The sequence below is a fragment of the Mytilus trossulus genome, chromosome 9 (assembly GCF_036588685.1).
Source record: "Mytilus trossulus isolate FHL-02 chromosome 9, PNRI_Mtr1.1.1.hap1, whole genome shotgun sequence".
Taxonomy (NCBI): Eukaryota; Metazoa; Mollusca; class Bivalvia; order Mytilida; family Mytilidae; genus Mytilus; species Mytilus trossulus.
In genome coordinates, this window is record NC_086381.1 from 56,364,281 (window position 1) to 56,375,430 (window position 11,150).

General features: G+C 32.8%; 1 long non-coding RNA gene across 1 annotated transcript in view; it reads right to left on the bottom strand.

The window, feature by feature from the left end:
- Positions 1–1,432: 1,432 nt before the first annotated feature.
- The window catches only part of LOC134683147 (uncharacterized), a 15,549-nt gene continuing 5,831 nt past the window's right edge, over positions 1,433–11,150 (bottom strand). Inside the window, exons 2-3 of the long non-coding RNA XR_010100961.1 lie at positions 3,236–3,315; positions 1,433–1,997 (exon numbers count right to left, since the gene is read on the bottom strand). This is a non-coding gene — a long non-coding RNA (uncharacterized LOC134683147). The remainder of the gene's footprint in view (positions 1,998–3,235; positions 3,316–11,150) is intronic.

Sequence of the window (11,150 nt, forward strand, 5' to 3'; positions counted from 1 at the left end):
GTATATATCCAGACAGTGAAGAAGACAGGGAAACTCTTGTGGTAAGCTCCATCACAGTTCGGAAAAAACGCATCGAGGTTTACCCAAGAAACCCTAAATATGTTGAGAAAGAAAGCCCAACCACAGTTCGAATTAGAATAAAGAATATTCCATTATCTGCTGATGTTGGACAATTAATTAGATACCTGCAAAATTGGCACCTCGAAGTACTTAACTACCAAAGAGAGAGACTTCGGATTGATGGGTTCGTGACAAATTGTCAAACAGGCGACAGGATCTTTTATGTCGAACCCTTCGATATCACAATTCCAAGAAATGTCAAAATTGGCAAATACCGTGGACTGATTTTCTACAAGGGTCAAACAAATCAAAATGCTGAAATTGAATGTACCAAATGCCTGCAAAAAGGTCATAAAAAATCAGAATGTACCAATGACTGGAAGTGCAAGACGTGCGGTACAAATGGTCATATCTCTAAAGACTGCACAGCTGAGTTTGATAAGAACAGTCAAGCTGACTCAGATGTGTCGTCCGAAGAGTCAGATGAAGCAAGTGAATCTGAATCGGAGAAAGGTGAGGAGATTGTGCTATCACAATCCACCGAAAACTTATTAGACATAACACATATTGAGGAAATCAGCAAAAATGCTGAACTTCCCACAGATACAAACAACACAAATGTACCAGACCAAAATCCATCTGAATTGAAGTCTGATGAAACAGATCAACAGCATCCTGAACAATGCATGAAAAAAAAAAAGAAAAAGAAAAAAACATCCAAATCACCAGCAACAACTTATGGTCCACTAGATAAATACCTCGGGACAACCATGACAACCCCTCAGCAGAAATCATCCAAACGTTCCGCCACCACACCAACTGATAAGTTACATGACCGTGAAATTGGCTCATCTAAACCAAGGACATCTGATCATAACACATAACGATCCAAACACACAAATTGTCCAAATATAAAATACACCTAGATGAATTATTGTAAATACTGTATTATATTTTTTATTTGTTTGTCTATTTTTGTTTTTAGTCAAGAAAAAAAAATTAAAAAAAATAAGTCAGAGTGTGATATAATTTCAGATTATATACACCTTGAAAATAGTATTACAAGAAATATAAAGGATAATGTATATATATGTAATAAATTGTGTATAAGACATATTGTAAAAAGAGTTGAATTTCAAATGACCCTATTGCTGAATATCACAAAATCAATATATAAATGTCTCTATTCTGAATATGCTATTCACCAAATAACATATTGGAACAAGTCAAGTTGTTATGAAATTACCACAAAATTAATATTTGCAGATATAAATAAATATATACGGAAAGCTGTTTTGATAATAAAATTTATTATGATGCTTTTTACTTGTATAAACATAATAAAAAATCATATAAACATGATAAATGAAATAAACACAATAATTAAACATATACTTGAAGTTGAACTGTGTAAAAGGAAAACACTAGCTGCTCGAAGTAGAAATAAAGATAAAATGAATAAGAGAAATCCAACAAAATTAAAGTTCATAAAGAAAATATCTTTGATAAATACCAATTTATTAAATCACATCAGTCTAAAATCACTTTTTCTGTTGATTTTTATAGTTAACAGCTATAAACTCTCCATGATATATGCTTGCTCTATAACAAATTATCCATCAGTTTTAATTCACATATTAGAACTCATACTTTGTCCTTTTCCATTTCACATTAAAAAGATTTGGATATCTTATTTAATCCACATATTAGGAATACTTCAAAAGTCAATTTTAATCCACATGAAAAAATCCATCCATCCATCCTTTGCAAGTCCAAGATTATCAGCAAATATGTTCCTTCATAGATTATATAGATATACACAAGTACCGATTTTGCTAAATATAAACATTCTGGTTGCTTCTAAATTAATTGTAAATTTCCACACTATGTACATGGTCCAAAAATTTCATACATTTACATCTGCCAAAACATCAGATCTAAAAATAAATAACAATAAAATTAAAACACATGTTATGAATAAAATATATCTGTTTTTTTAGTGTATATATATCATGTATATAGTCTCAAAATATGTTGAAGTAGCAAAAGAAAAATCTAATGTATATATTGAACAAGTAAATAAAAATATATGTTCAACTACATGCATGCATGCTTATATTTGTTTGTGTTATGTTTTATTTACATTCATGTACACTGTCATGTTTGTGTTTATATTCTATTTATTATATGCACTTATCTCACACATAATTGTGTACCATTGTTTTTATAGTAATCATAAAATCAAACTAATGAAAATATGTTATAAATATCAGATGAAACAAATACATCTTTTTTCAGCATTTATGCTAACAAAACATCTAAACTCAACATTTAACAATGGGTGAAAATCTACATATAATATCACTAAACTGTCAAGGTTTAGGCCAAAAACAGAAAGATTACAATTATGGACAAAAAATCAAAAATGTAATATTCTTTTCATGCAAGAGTCACATTTTATAGAAAAAAATGAAAAAACTATAAATAATGAGTTTGATGGCAAAATGTTCCATAGTTATGGTAACACACAATCAAAAGGGGTATCAATCTATGTGAAAAATAATTTAAAATGTAAGACAATAAATGAGATAAAATATACAGAAGGCAGAATAATTTTGATTAACATAGAAATAAATGAAAAATTTTTACTTTAATAAATGTATATGCTCCAAATCAACACAAAAACAGAAACAAATTTTTCAAAAAGCTCCAAAATATAATTGAAAACAATCGCTTGGGTATTCTTATACTTGGAGGTGACATGAACGAAACCCTATCAATTAATGATAAAAAAACTAATAATATCTCTCGAAACTACAAACCAGTGAATAGTTTAAAAAAATTAATAAAGAAAAATAATTTAACAGATATATGGAGAGAACTTCATCCAAATACAAGTCAATTCACATGGAGAAGGAAAAATGATACAAAAATAGCCAGTAGAATCGACTTCTTTCTAATAAGTCCTGATATAAGACCGCATGTTATGAAAGCAGATATTCGACCTGCAATGATATCATATACTGATCACCAAGCCATTTCTTTACAAGTAAGACAAAATTCGGAAGAAAGAGGCAGGGGATTCTTTAAAATAAATAATAGTATACTTAAAGAGCAAAAATATATTGATCTCATAAATAAATTAATCGAAAACTATAAAAAAACAAATACTCACCAAAAATTTGAAAACACTTTGGGATATGTTTAAATCAGAGGTAAGAACCGCAACTCTTACTTACTGCAAACAAAGATCATCTGAAAATAAAAATGATATAAAAAATTTAGAAACAAAATTAAGAAAATTAAACGAAAAAACAAATGTAAGCCCAACTATGGAAAAAGAAATTAAAACCATGGAAGAAAAACTTGAAAACCTCTACTTAAATAAAGTTAAAGGTGCACAAATAAGATCCCGAGTACAATGGTTAGAAGAAGGAGAGAAAAACACTAAACTCTTCCTGGGCCTTGAAAAATCAAGACAAACCAAAAAGAGTATCACGGCGCTTAAAAATAAAGATGGGAAAATAGTCTCAGAACACTCAGAAATTCTAAACATAGAAAGATCATACTATGAAAATCTATATAAAAGCACTTCTCCAAATTTAAAAGATATAAAAAATTACATAAATGAAACCAACATTGATCACAAACTATCAGAAATAGAAAGTGAATCTTTGGGGGGGCCTTTAACAGTAGAAGAATGCACTAAGGCAATATTTCAAATGAAATTAAATAAATCTCCAGGAATAGATGGGCTAAGTGTAGAATTTTATCGCACTTTTTGGAATAATCTAAAAGAATTTACTGTTGAAGTTTTTAACAAATGCTATGAAGAAGGAGAACTAACAACCATACAAAAAATAGGTATAATATCCTTAATTTACAAAAAAAAAGACCCTTTGTCACTGGATAACTATAGACCAATTACACTATTAAATGTAGATACTAAACTCATTGCATATGCAATAGCTCAACGTTTAAAACCAATACTGTTAAAAATAATTCATGGAGATCAAAATGGTTATATCAAAAATAGATATATTGGCTTTAATATACGCCAAATCCAAGACATTATTGATTATGCTGAAACCTTTCAAATTGATGGGGCTATTGGTACTTTACGGAACGGAACGGAACGGAACAGAATTTCATTTAAGTTATCCAAAGGGGGCATTTATCAAAATTTCGAAAAATCTTTAAAACAAAACAAACTTTAAAATTTCTGTGTTTAACGGTTTTCCATATACAAATAACACAAACGTATACTTAATCTCATCTTCACAGGTGAAATGTGCAATAATGTATAACATCGGGAACTATTCTGTAAATGAATATGTCGGATTGTCCTGATAAATTATCATGAAAGTAACGCATTTGCAAGTCATGCATTATGATATCTAGACTGACCTCACGTCGTCCTTTCCCACGATGATTAGAAACATTGGTTCTGATTTTAACTTTTTAAATTTATTATTCCGTTCCGTTCCGTTCCGCAAAGTACCAATTGCTCTGAGGAATTGGTATTTAACGGAATCGAACGGAAACAGACATCTTTAATGTAATTAAAGCAGTATGATAAAAAAAATTGTCTGACACCTCTTTTTGCATAAGTGGTATGTGTTTTAGATAGCATTTTCGACTTGATCAATAAAAAAAATTTTAACACAAAGGCAGGTTACACAAAAAGTCTTTCTCCTTCCATCGGTAATTATATTTTAAAAAAGAGGCCTACAACAGCCCGTTCCGACGATGATTAGAGACAGTGATCAAGTTGAATCTGATTTAAACTTTTTAATTTATTATTCCGTTCCGTTCCGTTCCGCAAAGTACCAATTGCTCTGAGGAATTGGTATTTAACGGAATCGAACGGAAACAGACATTTATAAAGTAATAAAAGCAGTATGATGAAGAAAAAAAATGTGTCTGACACCCCTTTTTGCAGAAGAAATAAGTGTTTTAGATAGCATTCCCGACCAGATAAATAATTAAGAATTTAAAACAAAGGCAGCTTAGACAAAATGTCTTACTCCTTCCATTGGTAATTATATTTTTTAAAAAGAGGCCTTCCACCTCTCGTGCCGACGAGGGTTAGAAACAGTAATCAAGTTGAATCTGATTTAAACTTTTTAATTTATTATTCCGTTCCGTTCCGTTCCGCAAAGTACCAATTGCTCTGAGGAATTGGTATTTAACGGAATCGAACGGAACCAGACATTTATAATGTAATAAAAGCAGTATGATGAAAAAAATGTGTCTGACACCCCTTTTTGCAGAAGAAATAAGTGTTTTAGATAGCATTCCCGACCAGATAAATAATTAAGAATTTAACACAAAGGCCGGATAGACAAAAAGTCTTACTTCTTCCATTGGTAATTATATTTTTTAAAAGAGGCCTTCCACCTTTCGTTCCGACAACGATTAGAAACAGTGATCAAGTTGAATCTGATTTAAACTTTTTAATTTATTATTCCGTTCCGTTCCGTTCCGCAAAGTACCAATTGCTCTGAGGAATTGGTATTTAACGGAATCGAACGGAACCAGACATTTATAATGTAATAAAAGCAGTATGATAAAAAAAAATGTGTCTGACACCCCTTTTTTCAGAAGAAATAAGTGTTTTAGATAGCATTCCCGACCAGACAAATAATTAAGAATTTAAAACAAAGGCAGCTTAGACAAAAACAAAAAATCTTACTCCTTCCATTAGTAATTATATTTTTTAAAAGAGGCCTTCCACCTCTCGTGCCGACGAGAATTAGAAACAGTAATCAAGTTGAATCTGATTTAAACTTTTTAATTTATTATTCCGTTCCGTTCCGTTCCGCAAAGTACCAATTGCTCTGAGGAATTGGTATTTAACGGAATCGAACGGAAACAGACATTTATAAAGTAATAAAAGCAGTATGATGAAGGAAAAAAATGTGTCTGACACCCCTTTTTGCAGAAGAAATAAGTGTTTTAGATAGCATTCCCGACCAGATAAATAATTAAGAATTTAAAACAAAGGCAGCTTAGACAAAATGTCTTACTCCTTCCATTGGTAATTATATTTTTTAAAAAGAGGCCTTCCACCTCTCGTGCCAACGAGGGTTAAAAACAGTAATCAAGTTGAATCTGATTTAAACTTTTTAATTTATTATTCCGTTCCGTTCCGTTCCGCAAAGTACCAATTGCTCTGAGGAATTGGTATTTAACGGAATCGAACGGAACCAGACATTTATAATGTAATAAAAGCAGTATGATAAAAAAAAATGTGTCTGACACCCCTTTTTTCAGAAGAAATAAGTGTTTTAGATAGCATTCCCGACCAGATAAAAAATAAAAAAATTAACACAAAGGCCGGATAGACAAAAAGTCTTACTTCTTCCATTGGTAATTATATTTTTTAAAAGAGGCCTTCCACCTTTCGTTCCGACGAGGATTAGAAACAGTGATCAAGTTGAATCTGATTTAAACTTTTTAATTTATTATTCCGTTCCGTTCCGTTCCGCAAAGTACCAATTGCTCTGAGGAATTGGTATTTAACGGAATCGAACGGAACCAGACATTTATAATGTAATAAAAGCAGTATGATAAAAAAAAATGTGTCTGACACCCCTTTTTTCAGAAGAAATAAGTGTTTTAGATAGCATTCCCGACCAGATACATAATTAAGAATTTAAAACAAAGGCAGCTTAGACAAAAACAAAAAATCTTACTCCTTCCATTGGTAATTATATTTTTTAAAAGAGGCCTTCCACCTCTCGTGCCGACGAGAATTAGAAACAGTAATCAAGTTGAATCTGATTTAAACTTTTTAATTTATTATTCCGTTCCGTTCCGTTCCGCAAAGTACCAATTGCTCTGAGGAATGTGTATTTAACGGAATCGAACGGAACCAGACATTTATAATGTAAGAAAAGCAGTATGATGAAAAAAATGTGTCTGACACCCCTTTTTGCAGAAGAAATAAGTGTTTTAGATAGCATTCCCGACCAGATAAATAATTAAGAATTTAAAACAAAGGCAGCTTAGAAAAAAAGTCTTACTCCTTTCATTGGTAATTATATTTTTTAAAAAGAGGCCTTCCACCTCTCGTGCCGACGAGGGTTAGAAACAGTAATCTGATTTAAACTTTTTAATTTATTATTCCGTTCCGTTCCGTTCCGCAAAGTACCAATTGCTCTGAGTAATTGGTATTTAACGGAATCAAACGGAACCAGACATTTATAATGTAATAAATTAAAGGCAGTATGATAAAAAAAAAATGTGTCTGACACCCCTTTTTGCAGAAGAAATAAGTGTTTTAGATAGCATTCCCGACCAGATAAATAATTAAGAATTTAAAACAAAGGCAGCTTAGACAAAAACAAAAAATCTTACTCCTTCCATTGGTAATTATATTTTTTAAAAGAGGCCTTCCACCTCTCGTGCCGACGAGAATTAGAAACAGTAATCAAGTTGAATCTGATTTAAACTTTTTAATTTATTATTCCGTTCCGCAAAGTACCAATTGCTCTGAGTAATTGGTATTTAACGGAATCGAACGGAACCAGACATTTATAATGTAATAAAAGCAGTATGATGAAAAAAATGTGTCTGACACCCCTTTTTGCAGAAGAAATAAGTGTTTTAGATAGCATTCCCAACCAGATAAATAATTAAGAATTTAAAACAAAGGCAGCTTAGACAAAAACAAAAAATCTTACTCCTTCCATTGGTAATTATATTTTTGAAAATAGGCCTTCCACCTCTCGTGCCGACGAGAATTAGAAACAGTAATCAAGTTGAATCTGATTTAAACTTTTTAATTTATTATTCCGTTCCGTTCCGTTCCGCAAAGTACCAATTGCTCTGAGGAATTGGTATTTAACGGAATCGAACGGAAACCGACATCTATAATGTAATAAAAGCAGTATGATAAAAACAAGTCAGACCCTTCTTTTTTAGAATGAGTGGTAAGTGTTTTAGATAGCATTTCGACTTGATATATATTTTAATAAACAGCTGCGCCATGAGCGCATGATACGCCCGTCGTCTTGTGAAAAAACATAAATCTTTTTTGAATAACACAGGGTTGTACAGGATGTCATGCTAAGTATATCCTGACTTTTTCCTTATTCCCGCTCAATAGGAAGATTCATCATTGTACAAGATGTATTTGGAAACCCGACGCAACATTAGCCTGTTAAGTTTTAAGCAACATGTGAAAAAAAAACTATTTTTTTTACAAAAAACTCAATAACTCGAAAATATAAAAATGAATCATCACCAAAAAGTATACAGATCTTTAGATTAATATAAAGAAGTGTGTAAAGTTTTAAGCAATAATCATAAATTGTTTTTGAGATATGGTGCGACATGTAACCCCCCCCCTTTTTTTTTTACAAAATACTCAATAACTCAAAAATGAAATTTTGAATCATCACCAAAACGTATACAGATCTTAAGATTAATATAACAAAGACATGTGTAAAGTTTTAAGTAATAATCATAAATCGTTTTTGAGATATGGTGCGACATGTGAAAAAAACACACCCCTGTTTTAGTTACAAAGTGCCGTAACTCAAAAAGTTGTAATCTTATTTTCACAAAAAACCCTCCCCCTTTTTTACAAAATACTCAATAACTCAAAAATTAAATTTTGAATCATCACCAAAAAGTATACAGATATTAAGATTAATGCTTGACTAAGAAGTATTTAAAGTTTAAAACCATAATCAAGAATCGTTTTTGAGATACGGTGCGACATGTGAAAAACACACACCCCTGTTTTAGTTACAAAGTGCCGTAACTCAAAAAGTTGTAATCTTATTTTCACAAAAGAGTATACAGATCATTTGACCATCATAAGAAACAACTATGTTAAGTTTCATGAAATTTGGATAAGTCGTTCTCAAGTTACGGTGCGACATGTTTACACCGGACAGACGGACAGCCGGGCGGACGGACGGACACTGGACATTTGTATACCATAATACGTCCCGTCAAAATTGACGGACGTATAAAAAATAACACAAAGACAGGTTAGACAAAAGGTCTTTCTACTTCCATTGGTAATTATAAATTAAAAAAGGGGCCTTCCGAAGATGATTAGAAACAGTGATCAAAACTTGACAGACAAAAGATTGACGTGCGAGTTTAACACAATATAATGTGATGCCTGAACACTTCTCAAGCAACGTGGGTCCTATTTGGCACCACAAATAGCAGAGATCTACAAAAAGCTTGGCTGTGACAAAGAGACGTCTGCAGTACTCAAACTTTATTTATAGAACGAACAACATAAAAACAAGTACACAATCCCGAACCTAATAACCGTTACACTATCCCCCCTTTTCTTTATAAACAGACAGTTCTCAATAAGAATATCTCTTATTTTTTGGCACAAATGTTTTTGTCAATCTTTGAAACGTAAGGGTTGGTTTATTTTGCGTCCATATCGACTGATTTTAGGTGGGTGCTTTACTTTTGTCATCTGATGATTCCCAGGTAAGTCTGGAGCCTGTGTCCTCGACTCACTGGAATCTGAACTGTCATCCATCTTGGGTGAAATCTTTGGATTTAAGGCATCATTGAGAGACCCCATCTTCTTGGTTACGTTTACATGGGTCTTACTACCACTTGAGACTGGACTCAGTGTCCCCGAATCACGTGATATAATCTCCTTCTGTTCTGATTCATCATCTTGTTTGGTTGAATTCTTGCCCGAATCTAAACTTTGTATCGTCTGTTCTAATCAACATATGATATAGTCTTCAAATAGTGAATTCTCTTTCTTTGAACTATCAGATTTATCGTCGTTAGCCGCATCATAAGCATCTGAAATTTCGACAACAAATTCTTGCGATAGCTTAATATTCTTGTTCTCAAACCCACCTGAGTCTGGAGCCTGTGTCCTCGGCTCATGTGGCACATTTGAACCAATCGCACTTACCTCGTCCATGTCTGAAACATTATCTTTTGCAAGATTATCCTGTAGGCGAGTTTCCACTAAAACCGACCCAGTGTTGTTATTGTCTTGTAAGGAAGCTGGGTCTAAAACATCAACAATACTTTCTTTTAGACTTTCAACTCCTCCATATACATATGTCTCGTCCATGGGCTTTAAAGTATCTAAAGTGGGTTCCATTTCAGCCGTCACTCTTGATATTTGGCAATCATTTTCTGTTCGATACCGTCCTGGTATCAGCTCATTATTTATCAGCAGATCACCTTATTTGGCCATTATGATACCATCTACTTCTTTCAGTAAGTCTATTCCAATCAAAATATCATCGCTTATGGGGGCAATGCATACTTTCCAAATTATCTCCTTTTTACCCAGTTGAAGCTTTGCAACAATGTTTATGTCAGCCTCCATTTCTTTCCCATTTTCTGCATTCAATAAGCAAGCTTTTATACCGGCAGTACCGCTCAAACCAATACAATTTGCAAAGGATCTTGAAAGTACCGTTACATCTGCTCCTGTATCAACAATAGCATCGACCTTATTGCCATTGACTTGAATTGGAATGAGTAAATCTTGTCCTCTGCCAATTTGATAATATATATCCTTTCTCAATCAGCACCAGTATCTTTTCTTCTCATAGGGCTGGGGGATCGTGATCTTTTTGGACAATCACGTTTGAACTGGCTTTTATCGCCACAAAAATAACATCCCGTTGACTGTGCTGTCAAGGTAGCTGGTTTTGAATCATGCAGCATGGCCCTTTCTAAAAGATCTCTTAGTGCTTTGATTTCAATCTGTAATGTTTGATTATCTGGTTTCCGAAATGAATTTACCAACTGCCTAACGCTGTCCATCCCTTCATATTGGTCAGTACTCTTTTCCTCTTCATCTTTCCACGTAACGCGTCTGGTCCTTTGTTTTGTATTATAATCAACATCCCTGCCCAACGTAGCATGATAATTGTGTTGTAGTTGTACAACAATATCTAGTGCTGAAGATACAGTCTTAGGTTGGTGGTTTAAAGCTTCATATGCTATTTTGGCGTTCTTGTGGCCCTTCAAAAAGTGTTCCGCTGCAAGTTCCTCTTGTAACTCGATACTACTTGTTGGGTATGCTCTTTAGACTAATCGTCTTACTTCTTCAGCAAACTCTTCATTCT